Raw genomic sequence first — 15,272 nt, forward strand, 5'->3', positions numbered from 1 at the left:
TAATAAAATCTACTCAGATCATGTTTTTCCAATTAAAAATGTAAATAAATCTTTGATTGACAAAGTCTTTGAAGACAATACAAACAAATTTTTGGGAAAAACACTTCCGGGAATTGTGGTAACACAATGTGATCCAATTCCTAAGGCTGAGATTAGGAAACAGTTTGGTAATCAAAAATCTCCAACCACTCGACAACCTACTGCTTCTAAGGGTAAACAACCTCAACGAGCTCCAAAGCCAAAGGCTAAAGTTGAATCAAAAGGAGCTCGTTACATGAAGAAAGGAAAAGATGTTAAATTTGTAGCATCAAAAGGTACTGATAAAATTGAGACTTTTGAAAACAAATCAAACAATGATTTTGTGCAACAAGTCAAAATTTTGAAACGTAACAGTGATAACAATTACACCCAACATACAAATGGGTGTGATGAACGAGCAAGTACCTCAGGTTCTACAGGTTCAACATCTGTCAGTCGATCAAGCTCTCCTAAGTTTGTTGAAAGGAGAACTTGTTTCAAATGTGGGAAGGTTGGGCACATCATTAAGGATTGCACCAACTTGCCCAAACCAAATTTCGTTGAGCGAGCCCCATCTGAACAGTCTCACCCACAACGTCGTCCTGTTCCTCCAAAACATGATAAACGAACTGTTAAGGAACAAGAAACAAAACAACGACGTCATAACATTAAAACTGTTGAAAAGGCTTTGAAATCTGAAGTCAAAACAGTTAAAAGGAAACCTAGTTTGTCACAACCTTTAAAATCAGAAACTGTACATAATACACAATCTGGTAAACAAAAACAAGCTAGGAGACCTAAAAGGGGTGCTAGTTCAGGGGGAGTAAATGTGTTTGAAAACCATCAGCAAATCGAGCTCATTATTCGAGATGCTCAGGGACGACCCAAGACCACTAAGGCTTGGGTCCCCATCCTCAACTAATGTGTTCGAATGACATGTGCAGGATGTTCTAGGAGGAACTATTAATAGTCATTGGATTGTTGATAGTGGAGCATCCAGGCACATGACTGGCGACTTACGGCTCCTATACGATGTGAGAAATATTAGAGGAGGGTATGTTGCTTTTGCGGGTGATAAAGGTGGGTACATCACTGGAGAGGGAAGTATCTCCAATGGTATCGTGTGCTTTGATAAGATCAATTATGTGAAGCAAATTGATCACAATCTTCTCAGTGTGTCGCAAATCTGCCGGATAAAAAGTTCTCAGTGATTTTTGATAATGCTGGCTGCTATGTGCTGAAACCTGGATTCAAAATTCCACAAGAATGGGTTCTCTTATCGGCTCCGAGAGTTAATGATCTTTATATTCTCGACATGAGCCAGGCGATTACAACATTTGCACAAGTTACTTGTTTTGTCTCGAAAGCCACAGAAAAGGAGTCTATATCTTGGCACAGAAGAATGGGACACATTCACTTGAGAAAGATGAACCATTTGGTGAAAAACAATCTTGTGAATGGTGTGCCTGTGAGAAGTTTTCATCTACAAGATATCTGTGTCTCGTGCCAAAAAGGGAAGCAAACAAAGAAGTCTCACCCTTTGAAGAAAATCAACACTGTCAGCATGCCTCTCGAACGTCTTCATATGGACCTTTTTGGACCTATGAAGCACAAGACAACGTTTGGTGATGCCTATTGTTTAGTAGTTACTGATGACTACTCTAGATTTTCTTGGGTATCCTTTATGGCACACAAGAGTGAAACTCCTGGCATCCTCAAGGATCTTCTTACAATGTTGGAGAATCTCTATACGTTGAAAGTGAAAAGGATCCGAAGCGACAATGGAACTGAATTCAAGAATCAAGTTATGGATGAGTTTTGTACTTCTAAAGGCATTCTTCATGAGTACAGTTCTCGTTATACTCCACAACAAAATGGTGTCGCTGAGAGGAAAAATCGAACTATTATTGAAACTGCAAGAACAATGTTAGTAGAGTCGGAACTCCCTATTCAATTCTGGGGAGAGGCTGTATCGGCTGCTTGCTACACGTTGAACAGAGTTCTTACAGTTAAGAGACATGGCAAGACTTGCTTCGAACTCCTTCAGAAAAGGAAACCGGATCTTTCTTACCTTGAACCGTTTGATGCTCCTTGTACTATGATTGAGCCGGATGGAAAGTTTGGTGCAAGAGCTATCGAGGGTTTCTTCCTTGGATATGCTACTCCGAATTTTCGTGTTTGGAATCTAGCTACCAAAAAGATTGAGCTATGGAGTGAAGTTAGGGTTCAAAGGTACACGAGTCCTGTTAGGGCTCCGGGTGATCCGTGGATGTTCGATTATGATGGGCTATTTGACTCCTTCAATCTGCCAACCTTTGACGAAGAATCAGCAGCGGCTCGGATGTTGTTGGAAAGTGACAACGCTGCTGTCTCGCCTTTGGTTAGACCTATTGTTGTTGACCCTCAAGCTTCTACGTCTGTCAACAATATGGTTCAAAATGAGGTTTATGAAGATGCTGCTGATTATAATGACTCTTCTGAAGATGATGAATATCATGATGCAGCCGAAGGATCTTCAGCTCCAGCTGCTCCTGTTCAAGGTGCCTCTGGTGATACACCTCATACGCAGAATATAGACACTGCTGAAGGGAATGCATCCACCTCTACCCACATTCCTGGTGTGGAGTTGGTTGTTGATCTTAATCTGAATAATTTGGGTATCAATGCTCGTGTACCGGATAATCCTGAAATGAGGATTCACGATACCCATCCCCAGCAGAATATCATAGGAGATGTCCATCGCGGTGTGCAGACGCGTAATCAGCTGAGAAACAACCGGAATGCTGGTTTGTATTCAGCTATAAGAGAATCTGGTCAACAGAATGACTGGTCCTTCGCGTGTTACGTGTCACAAGAAGAACCAAAGTCGTGGAAAGAAGCATTGAAAGATAGTGCTTGGGTTGAAGCCATGCAGGAAGAATTACAGCAATTTCACAAGCTGGGTGTTTGGAAGCTTGTTGAAAAGCCTGAGAACTACAAGAAGATTGGCACTCGATGGGTCTTCAAATGCAAGAAAGACGACCGTGGAGTGGTTATTCGGAACAAAGCTCGTTTAGTCGTTCAAGGTTTTCGTCAGATAGAGGGGATCGACTACAACGAAGTCTATGCACCAGTTGCACGTCTGGAAGCTATTCGGATCTTTCTGGCTTATGCCTCATTCAAAGGATTCAAAGTTTACCAGATGGACGTCAAAAGTGCATTTCTACATGGTGTGGTTGAAGAAGAGGTATATGTCGAACAGCCTCGAGGTTTTGAAGATCCTGTTCATCCCGATCGGGTTTGGTTGCTCAACAAAGCTCTCTATGGTCTTCATCAAGCGCCACGAGCTTGGTATGCAACCTTATCTACATATCTGCTGGAGAACGGTTTTCGAAGAGGTCTTATCGATTGTACTCTCTTTATCAAAGAACAAGATGGAGATCTTCTTCTGGTACAGGTATATGTTGATGATATTATTTTTGGTTCTACTAATGATGTTTTGTGTAGGAATTTCGAGCGCATCATGCAGGATAAGTTCGAGATGAGTGCTATGGGGGAAATGAATTTCTTTTTGGGCCTACAAGTGCAACAAACGGAGTCTGGGATTTTCATCCATCAGACTAAATATGTTGGAGACATCTTGAGCCGGTTCCAGATGTCCGATGCAACGCCCATTGGTACCCCATTGCCAACTAATCACGGAATAACTCCTGACTTGAAGGGTGAACCTATTAGCCCTTCATACTATCGCGCGATGATCGGATCCCTTATGTACCTCACAGCATCAAGGCCAGATATAATGTACCCAACGTGCCTGCTTGCCAGATATCAAGTCAACCCGAAGGCCTCACATCTTGCTGCTGTCAAAAGGATTTTTCGTTATTTGAAGGCTTACCCCGACACCGGTCTGTGGTATCCTAGGGATAATAACTTTGACTTGGTCGCATTCAGTGATTCTGATTTTGGCGGATGTAAAATCGACGGCAAATCCACAACGGCTGGATGTCAGTTTTTAGGAAATCGCCTAGTCACATGGCAGTGCAAGAAGCAGACGTGTGTAGCTACATCAACATGCGAAGCTGAATACATTGCTGCCTCAAGTTGTTGTTCACAAGTTCTCTGGATCCAACAACAATTGCGGGACTACGGTTTTGAATTCCTAACTACTCCTATATACGTTGATAATTCTGCTGCTTTAGATATCACTAAAAATCCTGTGCAGCATTCAAAGACCAAACACATCGAAATCAAATATCACTTCATACGTGATTTCTTTGAGAAAAGGCTAATCGATGTTGTTAAGGTCCACACCGATGACCAACGTGCCGACTTATTTACCAAAGCATTTGACAAATCTAGATTTGACCTCTTATTATTGGTAAATGGCATTAAGGTCAAGCAAGAGTAAAACCAACATCGGAAAATCATTTTTGTAAATATCTTTGTGTGTTTTTAAATTTATCTTAGTTTGTTGATTTTAGGGGGAGTAAATTCAAAAATCGGAAAATACAAAAACACCGAAAAATTTCAAAAACACAAAAACAATAGAAAAACAAAAATGAGTTTCCTGGCGAGCAAAAGAGAAAATGATAGTACATCAGTGGTCTATCCAAACCTCTTTAAACCTTAAATGCAAAACGATAAGCAGCTCTATATAAGATGTATCGGTAGGCTCACAATCATTTTAAAGTGTGCAGGGTGATATAAATCTTAATCGACTGAAGACCAGGTGGGAACCATTCATTGGCATATGGTCTCAGTACCGAAATTTCGTTTGATAGATTGCCGAGGTTCTGAGATATTCGGTCTTTATGCTGCTTATCATCTGGGTATCATGGTTGTATCTTTTACCGAAAAATAACGGGGACGCAAGTCTAGATCTTCCATGATACTATACATACGTGTACATATTGCATACTGCATTCGACCTCAATAAGTGATAAACAATCACATGTCCAAATCAAATAAGTGATAAAAATATCACATTTTTCCGGGTGTCAAGTTCGTCTCTCTGCTGTACGGAAGTACTGACCTGTTCACGGACTTGCACCTGTGCCCTCATGCATACGAAAATCAAGTTCCTCATCAATAAGTGATTATATCACATAGGGCTTGTTTTCAAATCAAAATAAGTGAGTATCTCACAATTTATACGGTCAAACAGATGATAATCGGTATACTCACCGGTAAGATGAACTCTCGTGCATACCTTGATACGGGAATGTGTCGTGATGTGGATGAACACCGGTCGGTAAGTATAAATCATACCTTAACGTATCCCCTCGCCATGATTACATCTGATAAGTTGAGCTTAAGTGGACAACAATACCGATAATTGTTATAGGATGCTTATTTTAATGTTAACTAACTGAACAACAAGAGTGTTTTGGCATGATCGTACACTGATATGATTCTCTTACCCTCGAAACTCGCAAAAAGAATGTCTGTATATATTTATTTACTGCTTAATTTTTAGTATGTTTCTTTTAAACAGTTTCGTCGTTTGGTGCATATCAGCACGACATTAGCGGTGATGTCGTTTGATAACACTCAAAGGATATTAAAATTGTTTCCTTTTAATTTCAAAAATACCAAAAAGATTTTAGGCTTGTTTTAATATAAACTTTATAAAAGCCAAAAAGATTTTATTTCTGTTTTATTTTCGATCGTACGATGTTGGAGCTCAAGTCTTCGTTGCCTGAAACCTGAACGAAAACCGAATTGACTAAATCTTCATAAACGGTCGAAATTTGCAAGTTTTGAAAGTTAAAGGCTAAAATTGACAAATTTATTAAACTTTCAAACTGTCGGACGGTGTTTGATTATGACATGGTCATTCGTGTGTCATTTGTTTATACTATATTCCAAGCAGTTGTTCTCATTACGCGTTTAGATTTCTTGTATGTGCAGATTCTAAAGGCTAGGAGAACATGGTCGATGACAAGCTCTGGAATGAAGACACGACGAGAAGGCGCTCAAAAGATGAAAATGATCGAGTTGCCGCTGGCCATCATCAACACCACAAGGATCTCACTTCATAAAGATAAAGTCCTTTCACGAGCATAACTCAAGGGGGAGCTTATGTTAAGGGGGAGTTTGTCAACACACTTCCTACACGATACGGGTAGTTTGTTGATACACTCTCTGCTTTCAAGACGTGAAGACTTTGAAGATCCTCCGACCATGAAGACTTGAAAGGACATCAGAGTTTTGGGAACTCGAAGACCAAAGACCGTCAATGTTCAAGACGGGTCTACATCTATAGAAGATCAAGACAAGATAAAGACAAAGCTACAGCCAAGGGGGAGTTTGTTGGTGCACTTGTGTCTGTACTTTGTCTGTATTCGGTCTGTATGTAAACGATGTCCTAAGTCTGTAAGTTGACTAAGTCAACCATCCTCCGGATTGACTTGGTCAAACAGTTAGAAAGATAAGTGTCTGTCTCGAAGGATAGCCTCGAAGGATACTGTTGATCCTTCGAGGTGCTCGAAAGATATGGTTCGACCATTAGTCCTCGAAGGATGATCCTTCGAGGTACATGTTGATCATTCGAACTTGTTGTCTTCGATAGATGATCCTTCGGACCATCTATCGGATCCTTCGGAAAGGACCTGCTGTGTATGGGTATATATACTCATGCAGTGTGTTAGTGTTAGAAAGATGCACACATAGAGAGTTAGAGAAACTCTGCTGAAAAACACACACACACACACACTTTAGAGAGTTTGCAAACAGATTGTAAACATTGTGCTTGTAACCGTAAACCTTCATACGTATTAATACAGTGGTGTTAATCGGTGAACTTTGTGTGTTCTTGTGTTTGTTCTTGCTTCATCCCGGTTTGCCTACTAGCTTGGATTCCGCACTCGCTAGTGGGTTAGTATAACAAGGTTTAGGTTGTTCTCGATCCTCCGAGAAAAGGGACCAACAATTAACATCCGTAGTTTTTAATTAATATTCTTAGAAAATGTGTAGGAAATTACCAACACAATTCCTACGAAATACGTTTCATTTTAACAGTTTTCCTATCCGTAGGAAGTGTGTCATAAATTACCGACAAGTTACTCATGAAATGTATAAATTTTTTTTTTTGAAATGTATATTGTATTATATATGTGAGTTGACCTCATACCACACACTTTTAGCGACCGTTAACCCCCTAGTGCGCATCCATCCTCTTTGACGCCCCTCTTTAACAAGCGAATGTGGTGTTTAGCGTAATTTTAAAAGGGTGAAAAACTGAAAATAGTGGCGGAACCAGAACGATTTAGTTAGGGGGTCATCATAAGCTTATACTATATACTAGTTCAAATTAGGGGTCCATATCTAAGTTTGTTCTTCAAAAACTCAAAATTTATAAATAACAATTCAAAAAGTTCCGGTGACCGGAGGGTCAATGGACCCTCTTGACCCCCCTCTGGTTCCGCCCTGGGTGAAATTAAAACTTTAATAAAACTATTAGAGTAATTTTCAAAACACTTTTGTAATGTATATAAATAACATGTGCGATAACATTAACGTCCTATAAAAGTTCTAGAAGGTTGAATTTGTAGTTTTGATGAATTTTTCAATTTCATAGATGCAATGAAGGACTACTTGGTGTTTGGTCTAGAATTGCACTCGTGCCTAGGTCAAAGTGCCTCAACCCCAGATAAAGGAAAGCAATGTTAGTATCGTCAAGAAGGTTAGGCATCACAATCAAGCGTTGGGACTATCTACAAAGAGTAGCATAGTGTAAAACAATAAACATAGGTGCACATAAAATGAATGTCGTGTATTTATAGGGATGAGAGTTCTCTAACTTGACCTTGTGAGGGTAGGTGGTCCTAGGTAACATGTGTTGGATAAAATGTGCCTTGTGGTATATGAACAAACTACTTGCCCTATAACGTTAATAAATTAGAATAGATTTCATGTTTGATATTTCCCACTTCATCAGTAGCTCGCGTTGGTAACTTGGTTTGATTGTTTCTTAATCATTCCAAATCTAGCTTTATCCAACAGACTATTATTTCTTAATTATTTTAACTTTTGTTCGTAACATAGACTTTGATTTGTCTTGTTAATACGATAAATGGCTGTGTTAACGTTGCATTCACTAGCTAGCTAGTTCAAACACAAGGAAACTTACATAAAACATCCTCTTCATTTAGTTTCACTTTCTATAAATTAGTTAAGATAATAGATTATCCATTTGAGAATATATACCTTTTACATATTTTTTTCCAATGGTTGCCTTATTCGTATGTGAAGCATCATTTTGACAACAAAATGACAAAACTTGATTTTACAACATGTGCAAGTGAGATACATTAGTAGAAATGCAAACTCACGAAAATTGGAGGTTCTGACTATTTGAGTGATGGGTGGACAAAACTCAGGGCCGGCTCGGATGGTGTGTAGGGTGGGCGACGGCATAAGGCCCAAACTCCCCCGGGGTCCGATAGTTTTTTTTTTTAAATATATTTATTAAAGTGTATATATAAACGTTTAGTTTCTAAATTGTTTAACAAAGTGTAGCTTGATATGCTGACCTTTAATGTGCATGAAAATTGTTTAGTTATATGTCTTAAGTTCGATTCCCTATAAGCTTCTTTAATTTCCTTTTGTTTTTTTTTTTTTCAGATTTCTTATTTTCTTGTTTTTCTGTTTTTTTAATCTCAACTTTATGTTTTCTTTTCTAGTTTAAAACTTAATTTACCTTTTTTATTTTGTTCAAAACTTAAATTTAATAAACAATATTTGAAATGTTTTTCTTTCTTTTTTTATACAAAAAGTGATGAAACGAACACGTTTTGAGCATGTTACAACTGTATTTTTTGGGTTTTAACTTTCATTCGCTATAACGAGTGCATCGAAACAAACAAAGTTCCCGTTTGATACAACGTGCGGGTTTGATCCCACTAGTGTGTGAGTGTGTGTATATGTACTTTTTAAAAAATTAGCGACCTATTTTTTCCATTTATTATTATGTTTTCTAGTATGTAACTATGTAATAATTCAAATATATTTATATTTTCCTTACAAAATTGAGTTATTGACTTTATATTATAGGTGCCTGTTTTTATACTCGTTCAGGGGCCAAAAATTTTGGAGCATTTTTGAAGACGGGCCTGACAAAAGTTGTAGAAGAAATTTCTTTGTTTTATGGAAGTTTCCTTGTATTTGAATTGGTTGGTGAATGTATGCTTAACATATTTATTTGTTTTATGGAAGTTTCCTTGTATTTGAATTGGTTGGTGAATGTATGCTTAACATTACAATTTATCATGTTAAAAAGAGATACCAAAGTATACGATAAAGTGTTATGAAAAAAAAATTAAAATAACTAAGAAACAATTAATCGTTGACTTGGAATTATCAAGAAACAATAAAACCAAGCTTCCAACTTTCGTTGAGAGCTACTGACAAAGTCCAAAACATATAATGTATCCTAACGCTACAGAGGTAACCGCCTACCAATTGACAAAGCGTAGTACCAAGGTCAAGTTCATTAAGGCTACACGGTTTGGTGATAGTCCTTCCTTAGAGGATGGTCCTGTTAGAAATATTATAGATAATATTAAAGAGGAACATACAAGTTGGTATGTTTCCTCCATCCCACATTGGTGGAGTGATTGAAGCTTGGATGGTTTATAAGGGATTACCCCTTATGGGCCTCCATAGTGATAAATGGGTTGAGAAGTGGGTCAAGCCCACACGCGCGCCGAGCCGAGCCGCGAGCTCGCGAATGGTCGCGTTTGAGACGCGAATGGGATGAGATAAGGTTCGGTTTCAGGTGGGTCAGATCTGTAAACCGAATGAGATGAGATAAGAAGGAGATAGAGATGGATTCGAAAACAGTGGGGGTTATCCCATAGGAAATCGAATTCGTATTAATGATAATTATCCAGTTTCGAATTCGTATAGGATATGTATACAGAATTCGAATTCGTATAGGATTGATATATCACTCCCTATTTTTCTCATTCTCAGGTATAACCCACAACTATAAATAAAGGCTTCCTGTTACCCATTCACCACTTACAATTTCGCAGCCTACTCTCCTCCATCTGGGTGTTCGTGTTTTCGTTCCAGCTTCTGCGTTTTCTGGTTTCCATTGCTGTTGGAATACCAGATCAGTTCTGCATTAAATCCTGGGAGTTTACGCTGCAGCTCACAGCAATACGAGCGCGTAAAATCCTTTAAGGACAGGAATCATCCGTGCAGTTCAAGGCTTTCGTTCAACGATCTTCGCCAGGTTGGTTTTAATTTTCGTGTTCTTTAAATTCGTCCGACAACGGGACAGTCTCCTTCTACCTTTCTTTAATCAGTTTGCTCAAGTTGGAACAAACTGGTTTGGCTGATAACTCGGTAATTAATAAATTAATTGTTTGATTAAATTATTTTTTCAACAATCTTAAAGGATTTTATTTTGTGTTTAATCAACAGAATTAATGGACTCTGAACTACCAACAGCCAATCTGAGATTCATGAATCAAGAGTTTGTCAAGTTGGACAGATTCGATGGTCAGAACTATACCCGCTGGGCGGACAAGGTTAAGTTCATGCTAGTTGTGCTGAAACTTTACTACATCCTTGATCCTGACTTGCCTGCAATTCCTGATGACCCTCCTGGTGAAGCAGGAGAGCTCCCAAATGAAGATTTGGCAAGGCAAAGACTTATCCGTAAGGAAGCTGAAGATCTTTGCCTGGGTCACATCAAAAATTCCCTTTCGGATCGTCTCTATGACTTGTACGCGCCGATAAAAAGTGCTAGAGAATTGTGGAAAGCTTTGGAAGATAAGTACAAGGCTCATGAAGAAGGTACTAACAAATACCTTATTGCCAAGTACCTAGACTTCCAAATGGTCGATGACAAGTCAATTTTGGAGCAGGTGCATGAACTCCAAGTCCTTGTTAACAAATTGACTGCACTTTCTATTCCGCTGCCAGAAATATTTCAAGTAGGGGTTATTATTGCAAAATTACCTCCTGGTTGGAAAGATTTCTCAAAGAGAATGATGCACAAGTCTGAGGACTACTCTTTGGATGAACTGTTGAAGCACCTTCGAATTGAGGAGGAAACGCGCAACAGGGACAAAAGAGGTAAAGTCGGATCGAGTGTGAATCATGTTGCTGGTGGATCTGGTCAAAAGGGAAAAGGGGCATCATCAAGGAATAAGAAGTTTACAGCACCAAAGAAGAAAGAATTCAAGAAGTCACAACACACTAACAACCATCAACCAAAGAGGTCTGGTAAATGTCATGTTTGTGGAGAAACAGGGCATTATGCACGAGAGTGCTCTCAGAGGAAATCTGGATCCACGGTTGGTTCTACGAGTGCTATTGATGTTGAGAAAGTCACCAATCTAGTGGCCAATGTGGGTCTTGGTGAAGTCAACATGCTTTCTCAATATACACGCATTGTGGCATGTAGAGGATGGTTTTTGGATTCTGGAGCCACTGTTCATGTTTGTGGGAATCGTGGCTCGTTTCTTACTTATGCTCCTGTTCCTCAAGGAACAGTGGTGGTATGTGCTGATGGACATCGTGTAGAGGTTCGAGGTAAAGGCACGGTGCGACTAAACTTCAGAGATGGTCAAGTGGTTACTCTTCAGGACGTGTTGCATGTTCCTGGTATCACCAAGGGTCTTGTTTCTGCTGATAAGTTTGATCGGAATGGTTACAAGCTGGTTATCAAGAATCTCCGTGTGAAGTTTTCTCTAAATGACATCTATGTGGGTCAAGCAAAGAACACGGGTGGAATGTATCGTCTTGACTTAGCTGAAGATGGGATTGGTGAAGAAGAAGATTCGGATCAAGGGGGCGTTTCAGTGATTGACGGGTTTGGGAATGAAAGTGATAGTGATAGTGGTGGTAGTGTTAGTTCTAGTATTGGTGAATGTAATGCAATTGGTTTTGATTTGAATGAAATTATGTCTTCTGATTATATCGCTTGTTCAATTTCTTTATGGCACAAACGTTTAGCTCATACAAATATTAAAAACATTGAAAAAATGCAAACTAAAGGTTTATTAAAATTAAATGATAAAGACTTTGAAAAATGCGAAACTTGTGTTAAATCAAAATTCACAAAGAAACCTTTTCCAAGTGTTCCTAAACGCAATACATCACTACTAGAACTAATTCATTCAGATATTTGTGAACTGAATGGAGTTCTTACTCGTGGGGGTAAGAGATACTTTATCACTTTCTGTGACGACTCGAGCCGATACTTATATGTTTATTTGTTGCATTCAAAAGACGAAGCTTTTGAGGCATTCAAAATATATAAGGCTGAGGTTGAAAAACAAAAGGAGAAACGCATTAAAATTCTTCGCTCGGACAGAGGCGGAGAATACTTTAACCGAAAGTTTGATGCATTCTGCGAAGAAGAAGGCATCATACATGAGAGAACTGCACCATATACTCCCCAACAAAATGGTTTGGCTGAGAGAAAGAACCGAACCTTGGTAGAGATGGCTAACTGTATGTTAAACCAATCAGGTCTACCTCGTAATATGTGGGGGGAAGCTGTGTTAACCGCATGTTATGTTCATAATAGGATCACTAGTCGTGTGATACCTACGAGTCCATATGAGTTATGGAAAGGAAGAAAACCAAACCTAGAGCATTTGAGGGTTTGGGGTTGTCTTGCTTACTATCGCGTACCTGATCCAAAGACACTCAAACTGGGAGAACGAGCTTTCAAGAGTGTATTCATTGGATATGCTTCGCATAGTAAATCTTACCGATTGTTGGATGACGAATCAGGTATAGTTGTAGAATCCAGAGATGTGGAATTCTTTGAGAACAAGTTTTCTAGAGATGATGAAAACTCAAATGGCACCACAACTTCTAGTACTTCTGAGAAAAGGGTTCAACCCTCACCAATAGTTGAAGAACCAAGGAAAAGTGCTAGAGTTAGAAAAGAGAAAAGTTATGGAGATGATTTCTTTTCTTACCTGGTTGAAGGAACTCAAAAGAAAGTGACGAGAGAGGTCATTTTTGCTGTAAATTTGGATGATGATCCTAAAACTTTCAACGAGGCAATGTCATCAAGAGATGCTCCTTTGTGGAAGGAGGCAGTCAATGATGAAATGGATTCCATTATGGGAAATGGAACTTGGGAGTTAGCTGATCTACCCAAGGGAAAGATACCTATTGGATCCAAATGGATTTTCAAAAGGAAGTATCATCCAGATGGATCCATCTCTGCCTACAAAGCGAGATTAGTCGCTAAAGGGTATAGGCAGAGAGAAGGGGTCGACTATTTTGATACCTATGCACCTGTGGCTAGAATAGGTTCTATTAGAACTCTAATAGCGGTGTCTGCTTTGAAAGGGCTGTACATTCATCAAATGGATGTAAAGACAGCATTTCTAAATGGGTATCTAAATGAGGAGATTTATTTGGAGCAACCAGAAGGGTTTGTGATGCCTGGACAAGAGAACAAAGTGTGTAGACTTATTAAATCTCTGTATGGTTTGAAGCAAGCTCCTAAACAGTGGCATGAGAGATTTGACACCACTGTGACTGCTTTCGGGTTTCGACACAACAGTGCTGACAGATGTATTTATACTAAATGCGAACCCGGTTATACAGTCGTGATTTGTCTCTATGTTGATGATATGTTGATCATCAGCACTCACCTTGAAGGTATTTCTGAAACAAAGAAATATTTGTCCTTGAACTTTAAGATGAAAGATCTAGGAGAAGTTGATACCATTCTTGGGATCAAGGTGAAGAGAACTGGAAGTCAGATTTCTCTTAGTCAATCTCATTACATAGAGAAAATTCTGACTAAGTTTCAACACTTAAATATTAAAGAGTTTAATACTCCGTTTGATCCAAGTGTGAAACTTAATGTGAACTCTGGAAGAGCAGTGGCTCAACTGGAGTATGCGAGTGCTATTGGAAGTATGATGTATGCAACGCATTGCACTCGTCCTGATATTGCTTTTGCTGTAAGCAAACTGAGTCAGTATACTATTAATCCAGGGACAGAACACTGGAAGGCAGTGGGTAGAGTACTTGGATACCTGAAAAGGACCAGTAACTTAGAACTGACATACACGTCTTCTTCCAGAATACTTGAAGGTTATTCTGATGCAAGCTGGATTGATCGCACAAATGATTCAAAATCTACAAGTGGGTGGATTTTCACTCTAGCAGGAGGAGCAGTTTCTTGGGCGAGCAAGAAACAGACGTGTATTGCCCACTCGACTATGGAAGCTGAGCTCATAGCGCTAGCTGCGGCTGGTAAGGAAGCAGAGTGGATTAGAGATCTACTTACTGACATCCGTCTGTGGGATGTTCCAATGCCGTGTATTCCCATGTATTGTGATAGTGAGGCCACACTATCTAAAGTGTACAACGCAGTGTATAATGGGGGATCAAGACACATAGGTCTTCGGCACAATTATGTGAGACAACTGCTTGAAAGTGGTACCATCAAGGTTGTCTATGTCAAGACAAGTAAGAACTTGGCAGATCCATTTACTAAACCTCTGACGAGAGATTTGGTTGTGAATACCGCGAGAGACATGGGTCTAAAACCACAATAGAATCGTTAGTGATGGAAACCCAACTTGAACTTAGTGCTCCTATTTCTCAAGTTTAAAGGGTAACAACGAAGTCACTTAACGATAGAAGGTACTATCAAATTTGATAGATCCATGTGAGGTATGATAGTACGTCGTTGCCGAGAACAAGGGTGAGCTTATGCTCTTAACAAAGTTTTGGAGGCATCCAAGCAACGTGGATGATGTAAAACTTTGCCTATATGATCTAGGGGTGGTGCCGCCTCGAGTGAAGATTAGTGGTTTATCTTCTAAAGGGTCATGAAAAGGATTTATAGCGCATGGCCATATTCGCGCTCAGTGAGAACGCAAAGTCAACTGGTGATGTGTGGGGGTAAACCGAAGGGGGCTATCAGGTTAATGGTTTAATTCCATAGGACACCATCTAATCTGTCTCTTCTTGTTTATCAACATAAACTGGGTTTAATCTTCGTGACACCTAGTGACATCATTAGTCTAAGTGAACGGAAACATTCCAACTTGGTGGGGGATTGTTGGAAATATTATAGATAATATTAAAGAGGAACATACAAGTTGGTATGTTTCCTCCATCCCACATTGGTGGAGTGATTGAAGCTTGGATGGTTTATAAGGGATTACCCCTTATGGGCCTCCATAGTGATAAATGGGTTGAGAAGTGGGTCAAGCCCACACGCGCGCCGAGCCGAGCCGAGCCGCGAGCTCGCGAATGGTCGCGTTTGAGGCGCGAAT

This window comes from Helianthus annuus, chromosome 16 (assembly GCF_002127325.2).
Source record: "Helianthus annuus cultivar XRQ/B chromosome 16, HanXRQr2.0-SUNRISE, whole genome shotgun sequence".
Taxonomy (NCBI): domain Eukaryota; kingdom Viridiplantae; phylum Streptophyta; class Magnoliopsida; order Asterales; family Asteraceae; genus Helianthus; species Helianthus annuus.